The sequence below is a fragment of the Danio rerio genome, chromosome 2, assembly GCF_052040795.2.
Source record: "Danio rerio strain M-AB ecotype USA chromosome 2, GRCz13ab, whole genome shotgun sequence".
NCBI classification, from domain to species: domain Eukaryota; kingdom Metazoa; phylum Chordata; class Actinopteri; order Cypriniformes; family Danionidae; genus Danio; species Danio rerio.
In genome coordinates, this window is record NC_141022.1 from 14622913 (window position 1) to 14637132 (window position 14220).

At 44.1% G+C, this 14220-nt stretch overlaps 3 long non-coding RNA genes across 3 annotated transcripts in view; 2 read left to right on the forward strand and 1 right to left on the reverse strand.

Annotated features, from left to right (window-relative positions):
• LOC147846242 (uncharacterized) overlaps window positions 1-8466 on the forward strand; it is a 61725-nt gene extending 53259 nt beyond the window's left edge. Inside the window, exons 2-4 of the long non-coding RNA XR_015478317.1 lie at window positions 4007-4205; window positions 6486-7573; window positions 7633-8466. This is a non-coding gene — a long non-coding RNA (uncharacterized LOC147846242). The remainder of the gene's footprint in view (window positions 1-4006; window positions 4206-6485; window positions 7574-7632) is intronic.
• The window catches only part of LOC147846244 (uncharacterized), a 34846-nt gene extending 21596 nt beyond the window's left edge, over window positions 1-13250 (reverse strand). The window contains exon 1 of the long non-coding RNA XR_015478314.1: window positions 9809-13250. This is a non-coding gene — a long non-coding RNA (uncharacterized LOC147846244). The remainder of the gene's footprint in view (window positions 1-9808) is intronic.
• Window positions 10894-13250, forward strand: LOC147846245 (uncharacterized). The gene is made up of 3 exons (XR_015478315.1): window positions 10894-11419; window positions 11553-12369; window positions 12411-13250. It is a non-coding gene; the product is annotated as an uncharacterized LOC147846245 (long non-coding RNA).
• Window positions 13251-14220: the final 970 nt, after the last annotated feature.

The following is a 14220-nucleotide window of genomic DNA, read 5'->3' on the forward strand; positions in this document are numbered from 1 at the left end:
CGCCACTTTTTCGCCGCAGGAAGTTAAAAATATCCGACTTCCTGTTGGGTTTGAGATATGGCTCCAAGAGACTTTTTCGTATGGTTTAGCATGTTTGAGGTGTGTGCCAATTTTCGTGCATGTGCGTGATTCGTGGATCGGGGGCTCGTCCGTTTAATTTTTCTAGGTGGCGCTGTCGAGTCATTTTGCCTTGCCCACTTCCGAAGCCCATAATAAACGTAAATTGTCGCCACTTCTGAGGCGTGTGCAAAGTTGCGTGAGTTTTCGGGCATGTTTAGCCCCTCAAAACCGCGATTCATTCCGCAGGAGAATAATAATAATAATAATTAAAGCTGCAAGCAGCGATGATAGGGACCTCGCACCCGGGCTCACCGCCGCCCGGTGACCTTACGATGACAGAGAACAGCGAACAATATTAATTTAAGCCAATATATAAAAAAATCTAAGAAAATCACATATTTATGCCAAACTTCCTCCTGTCAGCAGGTGGCGCTATAACTGTGACTTAAGATTGGCATGTAGATGTCTTCCGGAGAGGAATCTTATCAACCATGTGAAGTTTCAGGCACATGGGACATTGTGTGGCTGACTTATAAGCCAAACTACCTTCTGCCAGCAGGTGGCGTTATGACTGACTCAATATTGTTATGTGGATGTGTTCAGGAGCGGACTTTTATCAACCATGTGAAGTTTCAGGCAGATCAGAGATTGTGTGGAGATTGTGTTTTAAGACAAACTACCTTCTGCCAGCAGGTGGCGCTATGACTGACTCAGTATTGTTATGTAGATGTGTTCAGGAGAGGACTTTTATCAATCATGTGAAGTTTCAGGCAGATCAGACATTGTGTGGTTGAGTTATAAGAAATTCCTGTTCCATGGCGAAGCGTTGAGGTTTGTCATGCCACCACAGACACGCCCCTCTGCAAAAACTCTAGATCTTCACAATATATCATCGCTAGAGCTTTCAGATGACACCACTCTATTTTGGTGCTGATACGGGAAAGTTTGTGGGAGGAGTTTGTTACAGTGTCAAACATGTCATTTCCTGTGGCCAGCAGGTGGCGCTATAACTGTAACTGGATATCGGCACGTAAACCTGATCAGGTCAGGACTGTTATTAAATGTGTGAATTTTGAGGCAGATCGAATATTGCATGCCAGAGTTATAAAGACTTCCTGTTTTGTGGCGAATCATCAAAGTTTGCGAGGCCGCCACGGACACGCCCATCGATGAAAACTCTAAAGCTTCGCAATTTAACATCACCAAGGCTTTAAGATGACAAAACCCAATTTTGGTGTTTATCAGATAAAATCCCTAGGAGGAGTTCGTTAAAATACAACGCCTGAAAATGGCAAAAGCGCCACTTTTTTGCCACAGGAAGTTAAAAATATCCGACTTCCTGTTGGGTTTGAGATACGGCTCCAAGAGACTTTTTCATATTTTTTGCCATGTTTGAGGTGTGTGCCAATTTTTGTGCATGTGCGTGATTCGTAGATCGGGGGCTCGTCCGTTTAATTTTTCTAGGTGGCGCTGTCGAGTCATTTTGCCACGCCCACTTCAATATTGTTATGTGGATGTGTTCAAGAGATGACGTTTATCAACCATGTGAAGTTTCAGGCTGATCGGACATTGTGTGGTTGTGTTATAAGGACTTCCTGTTCCATGGCGAAGCGTTGAGGTTTGTCATACCGCCATGGACACGCCCCTCTGCGAAAACTCTAGATCTTCACAATATATCATCGCTAGAGCTTTCAGATAACACCACTCAATTTTGGTGTTGATACGATAAAATTTGTGGGAGGAGTTTGTAACTCCGTAAATCATGTCATTTCCTGTGGCCAGCAGGTGGCGCTATAACTATATCTGGATATTGGCATGTAAACGTGTTCAGGTCAGGACGCTTATCAAGCGTGTGAATTTTGAGGCAGATCGGATAATGCATGCCTGAGTTATAACGACTTCCTCTTTTGTGGCGAATCGTCAAAGTTTGCGAGGCCGCCACGGACACGCCCATCGATGAAAACTCTAAAGCTTCGCAATTTAACATCGCCAAGGCCTTTAGATGACAAAACCCAATTTTGGTGTCGATCGGATAAAATCCCTAGGAGGAGTTCGTTAAAATACAACGCCTGGAAATGGCAAAAATGCCACTTTTTCGCCGCAGGAAGTTAAAAATATCCGACTTCCTGTTGGGTTTGAGATATGGCTCTAAGAGACTTTTTTGTATGTTTTGGCATGTTTGAGGTGTGTGCCAATTTTCGTGCATGTGCGTGATTCGTGGATCGGGGGCTTGTCCGTTTAATTTTTCTAGGTGGCGCTGTTGAGTCATTTTGCCACGCCCACTTCCGAGACCTGTAACAAACGTAAATTTTCGCCACTTCTGAGGCGTGTGCAAAGTTGCGTGAGTTTTCGGGCATGTTTAGCCCCTCAAAACCGCGATTCATTCCGCAGGAGAATAATAATAATAATAATTAAAGCTGCAAGCAGCGATGATAGGGACCTCGCACCCGGGCTCACCGCCGCCCACTGGCCTCAGTATGACAGAGAACAGCGAACAACATTAATTTAAGCCAACATATAAAAAAACCTGAAAAAATCACAAATTTGTGCCAAACTTCCTTCTGTCAGCAGGTGGCTCTATGACTGTGAGTCAATATTGGCATGTAAATGTCTTCAAGAGATACAATTTATCAACCATGTGAATTTTCAGGCTGGTCAGACATTCTTTGGCTGAGTTATAAGCCAAACTACCTTCTACCAGCAGGTGGTACTATAAATGACTCAATATTTGTATGGGGATGTGTTCAGGAGGGGAATTTAATCAACCATGTGAAGTTTCAGGCAGATCAGACATTGTGTGGTTGAGTTATAAGAAATTCCTGTTCCATGGCGAAGTGTTGAGGTTTGTCATGCCACCACAGACACGCCCTTCTGCAAAAACTCTAGATCTTCTCAATATATCATCGCTTGAGCCTTTAGATAACAACCAACCAAATTTGGTGCTGATACGAAAAAAATTGTGGGAGGAGTTTATTACTCTGTAAATCATGACATTTCCTGTGGCCAGCAGGTGGCGCTATAACTGTATCTGAATATTGGCATGTGAATGTGTTCTGGTCTGGACTCTTATTAAACATGTGAATTTTGAGGCAGATCGGATAATGCATGCCTGAGATATAATGACTTCCGTTTTTGTGGCGAATCGTCAAAGTTTGCGGGGCCACCACGGACACGCCCATCGACAAAAACTCGAAAGCTTCGCAACTTAACATCGCCAAGGCTTTAAGATGACAAAACCCAATTTTGGTGTTGATTGGATAAAATCCCTAGGAGGAGTTTGTTAAAATACAACGCCTGGAAATGGTAAAAACGCCACTTTTTTACAGCAGGAAGTTAAAAATATCTGACTTCCTGTTGAGTTTGAGATATGGCTCCAAGAGACTTTTTCCTATGTTTTGGCATGTTTGAGGTGTGTGCCAATTTTCGTGCATGTGTGTGATTCGTATATCAGGGGCTCGTCCGATTAATTATGGTAGGTGGCGCTGTCGAGTCTATTTGCCACGCCCACTTCAATATTGTTATGTGGATGTGTTCAGGAGAGGACTTTTATCAACCATGTGAAGTTTCAGGCAGATCAGACATTGTGTGATTGAGTTATAAGGACTTCCTGTTTCATGGCGAAGCGTTGAGGTTTGTCATGCCACCACAAACACGCCCCTCTGCAAAAACTCTAGATCCTCACAATATATCATCGCTAGAGCTTTCAGATAACACCACCCAATTTTGGTGCTGATACGATAAAATTTGTGGGAGGAGTTCATTACTCCGTAAATCATGTCATTTCCTGTGGCCAGCAGGTGGCGCTATAACTGTATCTGGATATTGGCAATTAAACGTGTTTAGGTCAGGAGGCTTATCAAGCGTGTGAATTTTGAGGCAGATCTGATAATGCATGCCTGAGTTATAATGACTTCCTGTTTTGTGGCGAATGTTCAAAGTTTGCGAGGCCGCCACGGACACGCCCATCGATGAAAACTCTAAAGCTTCGCAATTTAACATCGCCAAGGCCTTTAGATGACAAAACCCAATTTTGGTGTCGATCGGATAAAATCCCTAGGAGGAGTTTGTTAAAATACAACGCCTGGAAATGGCAAAAATGCCACTTTTTCACAGCAGGAAGTTAATAATATCTGACTTCCTGTTAGGTTTGAGATATGGCTCCAAGAGACTTTTTAGTATGTTTTGTCATGTTTGAGGTGTGTGCCAATTTTCGTGCATGTGCGTGATTTGTAACTCGGGGGCTCGTCCGTTTAATTTTTCTAGGTGGCGCTGTCGAGTCATTTTGCCACGCCCACTTCAATTTTGTTATGTGGATGTGTTCAAGAGATGACGTTTATCAACCATGTGAAGTTTCAGGCAGATCGGACATTGTGTGGTTGAGTTATAAGGACTTCCTGTTCCATGGCGAAGCGTTGAGGTTTGTCATACAGCCACGGACACGCCCCTCTGCGAAAACTCTAGATCTTCACAATGTTTCATCGGTAGAGCTTTCAGATAACACCACCCAATTTTGGTGCTGATCCGAAAAAATTTGTGGGAGGAGTTTATTACTCCGTAAATCATGTCATTTCCTGTGGCCAGCAGGTGGCGCTATAACTATATCTGGATATTGGCATGTAAACGTGTTAAGGTCAGGACACTTATCAAGCGTGTGAATTTTGAGGCAGATCTGATAATGCATGCCTGAGTTATAACGACTTCCTGTTTTGTGGCGAATCATCAAAGTTTGCAAGGGCGCCAAGGACACGCCCATCGACGAAAACTCTAAAGCTTCGCAATTTAACATCGCCAAGGCCTTTAGATGACAAAACCCAATTTTGGTGTCGATGGGATAAAATCCCTAGGAGGAGTTCGTTAAAATACAATGCCTGGAAATGGCAAAAACGCCACTTTTTCGCCGCAGGAAGTTAAAAATATCCGACTTCCTGTTGGGTTTGAGATATGGCTCCAAGAGACTTTTTCGTATGGTTTGGCATGTTTGAGGTGTGTGCCAATTTTCGTGCATGTGCGTGATTCGTGTATCGGGGGCTCGTCCGTTTAATTTTTCTAGGTGGCGCTGTCGAGTCATTTTGCCACGCCCACTTCCGAGACCCATATCAACCTGCTATTTACACCGCGTTTGGTGTGTGTGCAAATTTTCATGAGTTTTCGGGCATGTTTAGACCCTCAAAAGTGCCCCGATAGGGGGCGGAATAATAATAATAATAATAATTAAAGCTGCAAGCAGCGATGATAGGGACCTCGCACCCGGGCTCACCGCCGCCCGGTGGCCTCAGGATGACAGAGAACAGCGAACAACATTAATTTAAGCCGATATATATATAAAAAACCTAAGAAAAATACAGATTTAAGCCAAACTTCCTCCTGTCAGCAGGTGGCGCTATACCTGTGACTCAAGATTGGCATGTAGATGTCTTCAGGAGAGGAATTTAATCAACCATGTGAAGTTTCAGGCACATGGGACATTTTGTGGTTGAGTTATAAGCCAAACTACCTTTTGCCAGCAGGTGGCGTTATGACTGACTCAATATTGTTATGGGGATGTGTTCAGGAGTGGACTTTTATCAAACATGTGAAGTTTCAGGCAGATCAGAGATTGTGTGGAGATTGTGTTATAAGACAATTTACATTCTGCCAGCAGGTGGCGCTATTAAAAACTCAATATTATTATGTAGATGTGCTCAGGAGAGGACTTTCATCAACCATGTGACATTTTAGACAGATTGGACATTGTGTGGCCGAGTTACAAGCCAAACTACCTTCTGCCAGCAGATGGCGCTATGACTGACTCAATATTGTTATGTGGATGTGTTCAGGAGAGGACTTTTATCAATCATGTGAAGTTTCAGGCAGATCGGACATTGTGTGGTTGAGTTATAAGGACTTCCTGTTCCTTGGCGAAGCGTTGAGGTTTGTCATGCCACCACAGACACGCCCCTCTGCAAAAACTCTAGATCTTCACAATATATCATCGCTAGAGCTTTCAGATGACACCTCTCTATTTTGGTGCTGATACGGGAAAGTTTGTGGTAGGAGTTTGTTATAGTGTCAAACATGTCATTTCCTGTGGCCAGCAGGTGGCGCTATAACTGTAACTGGATATCGGCACGTAAACCTGTTCAGGTTAGGACTGTTATTAAATGTGAGAATTTTGAGGCAGATCTGATAATGCATGCCTGAGTTATAAAGACTTCCTGTTTTGTGGCGAATCATCAAAGTTTGCGAGGCCGCCACGGACACGCCCATCGACAAAAACTCTAAAGCTTCGCAATTTAACATCGCCAAGGCCTTTAGATGACAAAACCCAATTTTGGTGTCGATCGGATAAAATCCCTAGGAGGAGTTCGTTAAAGTACAACGCCTGGAAATGGCAAAAACGCCACTTTTTCGCCGCAGGAAGTTAAAAATATCCGACTTCCTGTTAGGTTTGAGATATGGCTCCAAGAGACTTTTTCGTATGTTTTGGCATGTTTAAGGTGTGTGCCAATTTTCGTGCATGTGCGTGATTCGTAGCTTGGGGGCTCGTCCATTTAATTTTTCTAGGTGGCGCTGTCGAGTCATTTTGCCACGCCCACTTCAATATTGTTATGTGGATGTGTTCAACAGATGACGTTTATCAACCATGTGAAGTTTCAGGCAGATCGGACATTGTGTGGTTGAGTTATAAGGACTTCCTGTTCCATGGCGAAGCGTTGAGGTTTGTCATACCGCCACGGACACGCCCCTCTGCGAAAACTCTAGATCTTCACAATATATTATCGCTATAGCTTTCAGATAACACTACCCAATTTTGGTGCTGATACGAAAAAATTTGTAGGAGGAGTTTATTACTCCGTAAATCATGTAATTTCCTGTGGCCAGCAGGTGGCGCTATAACTATATCTGGATATTGGCATGTAAACGTGTTCAGGTCAGGACGCTTATCAAGCGTGTGAATTTTGAGGCAGATCTGTTAATGCATGCCTGAGTTATAACGACTTCCTGTTTTGTGGCGAATCATCAAAGTTTGCGAGGGCGCCACGGACACGCCCATCGACGAAAACTCTAAAGCTTCGCAATTTAACATCGCCAAGGCCTTTAGATGACAAAACCCAATTTTGGTGTCGATCGGATAAAATCCCTAGGAGGAGTTCGTTAAAATACAACGCCTGGAAATGGCAAAAACGCCACTTTTTCGCCGCAGGAAGTTAAAAATATCCGACTTCCTGTTGAGTTTGAGATATGGCTCCAAGAGACTTTTTCGTATGGTTTGGCATGTTTGAGGTGTGTGCCAATTTTCGTGCATGTGCGTGATTCGTGTATCGGGGGCTCGTCCGTTTAATTTTTCTAGGTGGCGCTGTCGAGTCATTTTGCCACGCCCACTTCCGAGACCCATATCAACCTGCTATTTACACCGCATTTGGTGTGTGTACAAATTTTCATGAGTTTTCGGGCATGTTTAGACGCTCAAAAGTGCCCCGATAGGGGGCGGAATAATAATAATAATAATAAAAAACGGAGCAATTCCAATAGGGCCTACGCACCGTTTCGGTGCTCGGTCCCTAATAATAAAAAACGGAGCAATTCCAATAGGGCCTACGCACCGTTTCGGTGCTCGGTCCCTAATTAAAGCTGCAAGCAGCGATGATAGGGACCTCGCACCCGGGCTCACCGCCGCCCGGTGGCCTCAGGATGACAGAGAACAGCGAACAGTAATAATTTAAGCCGATATATTTAAAAAATCTGAGAAAATCACCGATTTATGCCAAACCTCCTCCTCTCAGCAGGTGGCGCTATGACTGTGACTCAAGATTGGCATGTAGATGTCACCAGGAGAGGAATCTTATCAACCATGTGAAGTTTCAGGCAGATCGAACATTGTTTAGCTGAGTTATAAGCCAAACTGCCTTTTGTCAGCAGGTGGCGCTACGACAGACTCAATGTTGTTATGTAGATGTGTTCAGGAGAGGACTTTTATCAACCATGTGAACTTTCAGGCAGATCGGACTTTGTGTGGTTGAGTTATAATGCAAACTACCATCTGCCAGCAGGTGGCGCTATAACTGTGACTTAAGATTGGCATGTAGATGCCTTCAGTAATGGAATTTATTCAACCATGTGAAGTTTCAGGCAGATCGGATGTTGTTTGGCTGAGTTATAAGCCTATCTACCTTCTGCCAGCAGGTGGCGTTATGACTGACTCATTACTGTTTTGGGGATGTGTTCAGAAGAGGACTTTTATGAGCCATGTGAAGTTTCAGGCTGATCTGACTTTGTGTGGTTGTGATATAAGGACTTCCTGTTCCACGGCGAAGTGTTGAGGTTTGTCATGCCGCCACGGACACGCCCCTCTGCAAAAACTCTAGATCTTGACAAAATATCATCACTTAAGCTTTCAGATAACAACCCACCAAACTTGGTGCTGATACAAAAAAAATAGTGGGAGGAGTTTATTTCTCTGTAAATCATGACATTTCCTGTGGCCAGCAGGTGGCGCTATAACTGTATCTGGATATTGGCATGTAAACGTGTTCTGGTCTGGACTCTTATTAAACATGTGAATTTTGAGGCAGATCGGATAATGCATGCCTGAGTTATAACGACTTCCTGTTTTGTGGCGAATCGTCAAAGTTTGCGGGGCCGCCACGGACACGCCCATCGACAAAAACTATAAAGCTCCGCAATTTAACATCGCCAAGGCCTTTAGATGACAAAACCCAATTTTGGTGTCGATAGCATAAAATCCCTAGGAGGAGTTCGTTAAGATACAACGCCTGGAAATGGCAAAAATGCCACTTATTTGCAACAGGAAGTTAAAAATATCCGACTTCCTGTTGGGTTTGAGATATGGCTCTTAGAGACTTTTTCGTATGTTTTGGCGTGTTTGAGGTGTGTGCCAATTTTCGCGCATGTGCGTGATTCGTAGATCAGGGGCTCGTCCGTTTAATTTTTCTAGGTGGCGCTGTCGAGTCATTTTGCCACGCCTACTTCAATATTGTTATGAGGATGTGTTCAAGAGATGACGTATATCAACCATATGAAGTTTCAGGCTGATCAGACTTTGTGTGGTTGAGTTATAAGGACTTCCTGTTCCATGGCGAAGCGTTGAGGTTTGTCATACCGCCACGGACACCCCCCTCTGCAAAAACTCTAGATCTTTATAATATATCACCGATAGAGCTTTCAGATGACACCACTCAATTTTGGTGCTGATACCATAAAATTTGTGGGAGGAGTTTGTTACAGTGTAAAACATGTCATTTCCTGTGGCCAGTAGGTGGCGCTATTTCTGTATCTGGATATTGGCATGTAAAGGTTTTTAGGTCAGGACTCTTATCAAGCGTGTGAATTTTGAGGCAGATCGGATGATGCATGCTTGAGTTATAACGACTGCCTATTTTGTGGTGAATCATCAACGTTTGCGAGGCCGCCACAGACACGCCCATCGATGAAAACTCTAAAGCTTCGCAATTTAACATCACCAAGGCCTTTAGATGACAAACCCCAATTTTGGTGTCGATCGGATAAAATCCCTAAGAGGAGTTCGTTAAAATACAACGCCTGAAAATGGCAAAAACGCCACTTTTTCGCCGCAGGAAGTTAAAAATATCTGACTTCCTGTTGAGTTTGAGATATGGCTCCAAGAGACTTTTTCGTATGTTTTGGTGTGTTTGAGGTGTGAGCCAATTTTTGTGCATGTGCGTGATTCGTAGATCGGGGGCTCGTCCGTTTAATTTTTCTAGGTGGCGCTGTCGAGTTAATTTGCCACGCCCACTTCAATATTGTTATTAAGATGTGTTCAAGAGATGACGTTTATCAACCATGTGAAGTTTCAGGCAGATCGGACATTGTGTGGTTGAGTTATAAGGACTTCCTCTTCCATGGCTAAGCGTTGAGGTTTGTCATGCCGCCACGAACACGCCCCTCTGCGAAAACTCTAGATCTTCACAATATATCATCGCTAGAGCTTTCAGATAACACCACCCAAATTTGGTGCTGATATGAAAAAATTTGTGGGAGGAGTTTGTTACACTGTAAAACATGTCATTTCCTGTGGCCAGCAGGTGGCGCTATAACTGTATCTGGATATCGGCATGTAAACGTGTTCAGGTCAGGACTCTTATCAAACGTGTGAATTTTGAGGCAGATCGGATAATGCATGCCTGAGTTATAACGACTTCCTGTTTTGTGGCGAATCGTCAAAGTTTGCGAGGGCGCCACGGACACGCCCATCGACGAAAACTCTAAAGCTTCGCAATTTAACATCGCCAAGGCCTTTAGATGACAAAACCTAATTTTGGTGTCGATCGGATAAAATCCCTAGGAGGAGTTCGTTAAAATACAACGCCTGGAAATGGCAAAAATGCCACTTTTTCGCCGCAGGAAGTTAAAAATATTCGACTTCCTGTTGGGTTTGAGATATGCCTCCAAGAGACTTTTTCGTATGTTTTGGCGTGTTTAAGGTGTGTGCCAATTTTCGTGCATGTGCGTGATTCGTGTATCGGGGGCTCGTCCGTTTAATTTTTCTAGGTGGCGCTGTCGAGTCATTTTGCCACGCCCACTTCCGAGACCCATATCAACCTGCTATTTACACCGCGTTTGGTGTTTGTGCAAATTTTCATGAGTTTTCGGGCATGTTTAGACCCTCAAAGTGCCCCGATAGGGGGCGGAATAATAATAATAATAATAATTAAAGCTGCAAGCAGCGATGATAGGGACCTCGCACCCGGGCTCACCGCCGCCCAGTGGCCTCAGGATGACAGAGAACAGCGAACAGTAATAATTTAAGCCGATATATAAAAAAAAATCTGAGAAAATCACAGATTTATGCCAAATTTCCTCCTGTCAGCAGGTGGCGCTATAACTGTGACTCACGATTGGCATGTAGATGTCTTCAGGAGAGGAAACTTATTAACCATGTGAAGTTTCAGGCAGATCGGACATTGTTTGGCTGAGTTATAAGCCAAACTGCCTTTTGTCAGCAGGTGGCGCTATGACAGACTCAATGTTGTTATGTAGATGTGTTCAGGAGAGGACTTTTATCAAACTTGTGAAGTTTCAGCCAGATCGGACTTTGTGTGGTTGAGTTATACTGCAAACTACCATCTGTCAGCAGGTGGCGCTATAACTGTGACTTAAGATTGGCATGTAGATGTCTTCCGGAGAGGAGTCTTATCAACCATGTGAAGTTTCAGGCACATGGGACATTGTGTGGCTGAGTTATAAGCCAAACTACCTTCTGCCAGCAGGTGGCGTTATGACTGACTCAATATTATTATGTAGATGTGTTTTGGAGAGGACTTTCATCAGCCATGTGACATTTTAGGCAGATCTGACATTGTGTGGCCGAGTTACAAGCCAAAATTCCTTCTGCCAGCAGGTGGCGCTATGACTCTGACTCAATATTATTATGTAGATGTGCTCAAGAGAGGACTTTCATCAACCATGTGAAGTTTCAGGCAGATCGGACATTGTGTGGCCGAGTTACAAGCCAAACTACCTTCTGCCAGCAGGTGGCGCTATGACTGACTCAATATTGTTATGTGGATGTGTTCAGGAGCGGACTTTTATCAATCATGTGAAGTTTCAGGCAGATCAGACATTGTGTGGTTGAGTTATAAGGCATTCCTGTTCCATGGCGAAGCGTTGAGGTTTGTCATGCCACCACAGACACGCCCCTCTGCAAAAACTCTAGATCTTCACAATATATCATCGCTAGAGCTTTCAGATGACACCACTCTATTTTGGTGCTGATACGGGAAAGTTTGTGGGAGGAGTTTGTTAGAGTGTCAAACATGTCATTTCCTGTGGCCAGCAGGTGGCGCTATAGCTGTAACTGGATATCGGCACGTAAACCTGTTCAGGTCAGGACTGTTATTAAATGTGTGAATTTTGAGGCAGATCGAATATTGCATGCCAGAGTTATAAAGACTTCCTGTTTTGTGGCGAATCATCAAAGTTTGCGAGGCCGCCACGGACACGCCCATCGATGAAAACTCTAAAGCTTCGCAATTTAACATCACCAAGGCTTTAAGATGACAAAACCCAATTTTGGTGTTTATCAGATAACATCCCTTGGAGGAGTTCGTTAAAATACAACGCCTGGAAATGGCAAAAGCGCCACTTTTTCGCCACAGGAAGTTAAAAATATCCGACTTCCTGTTGGGTTTGAGATATGGCTCCAAGAGACTTTTTCGTATGTTTTGCCATGTTTGAGGTGTGTGCCAATTTTTGTGCATGTGCGTGATTCGTAGATCGGGGGCTCGTCCATTTAATTTTTCTAGGTGGCGCTGTCGAGTCATTTTGCCACGCCCACTTCAATATTGTTATGTGGCTGTGTTCAAGAGATGACGTTTATCAACCATGTGAAGTTTCAGGCAGATCAGACATTGTGTGGTTGTGTTATAAGGACTTCCTGTTCCATGGCGAAGCGTTGAGGTTTGTCATACCGCCACGGACACGCGCCTCTGCGAAAACTCTAGATCTTCACAATATATCATCGCTAGAGCTTTCAGATAACACCACTCAATTTTGGTGTTGATACGATAAAATTTGTGGGAGGAGTTTATAATTCCGTAAATCATGTCATTTCCTGTGGCCAGCAGGTGGCGCTGTAACTGTATCTGGATATCGGCATGTAAACGTGTTCAGGTCAGGACTCTTATCAAACGTGTGAATTTTGAGGCAGATCGGATAATGCATGCCTGTGTTATAACGACTTCCTCTTTTGTGGCGAATCGTCAAAGTTTGCGAGGCCACCACGGACACGCCCATCGATGAAAACTCTAAAGCTTCGCAATTTAACATCGCCAAGGCCTTTAGATGACAAAACCCAATTTTGGTGTCGATCGGATAAAATCCCTAGGAGGAGTTCGTTAAAATACAACGCCTGGAAATGGCAAAAACGCCACTTTTTCGCCGCAGGAAGTTAAAAATATCCGACTTCCTGTTAGGTTTGAGATATGGCTCCAAGAGACTTTTTCGTATGTTTTGGTGTGTTTGAGGTTTGTGCCAATTTTCGTGCATGTGCGTGATTCGTGGATCGGGGGCTCGTCCGTTTAATTTTTCTAGGTGGCGCTGTCGAGTCATTTTGCCACGCCCACTTCCGAAGCCCATAACAAACGTAAATTTTCGCCACTTCTGAGGCGTGTGCAAAGTTGCGTGAGTTTTCGGGCATGTTTAGCCCCTCAAAACCGCGATTCATTCCGCGGAAGAAGAAGAAGAATAAGAAACGGAGCAATTCCAATAGGGCCGTGCACCGTTCGGTGCTCGGTCCCTAATTAAAGCTGCAAGCAGCGATGATAGGGACCTCGCACCCGGGCTCACCGCCGCCCGGTGGCCCTAGGATGACAGAGAGCAGCGAACAACATTATTTTAAGCCGATATATATAAAGAACCTGAGAAAATCACAGATTTATGCCAAACTTCCTCCTGTCAGCCGGTGGCGCTATGACTGTGACTAAATATTGGCATGTAGATGTCTTCAGAAGAGTAATTTAATCAATCATGTAAAGTTTCAGGAAGATCGGACATTGTGTGGCTGAGTTATAATTAGTTTCCTGTTGCCAGCAGGTGGCGCTATGACTGTGACTTGATATTGGCATGTAGATGTCTTCAGAAGATGAGTTTAATCAACCATGTAAATTTTCAGGATGGCCAGACATTGTGTGGCTGAGTTATAAGCCAAACTTCTTGTTGTCAGCAGGTGGCGCTATGACTGTGACTCAACATTGGCATGTAGATTTGTTAAGGAGAGGAATTTGATCAACCATGTGAAGTTTCAGGCTGATCCGACATTGTGTGGTTGAGTTATAGGGACTTCATGTTCCATGGCGAAGCGTTGAGATTATTCATGCCGCCACGGACACGCCCCTCTGCAAAAACTCTACATCTTCACAATATATCATTGCTAGAGCGTTCAGAGGACACCACCCAAATTTGGTTCTCATTCGATAAAGTTTGTGAAAGGAGTTTGTCACAGTGCAAAACATGTAATTTCCTGTGGCCAGCAGGTGGCGCTATAACTGTATCTGGATATCGACATGTAAACGTGTTCAGGTCAGGACTCTTATCAAGTGTGTGAATTTTGAGGCAGATTGGATAATGCATGGCTGAGTTATAATGACTTCCTGTTTTGTGGCGAATCGTCAAAATTTGCGAGGCCACTACGGACACGCCCAT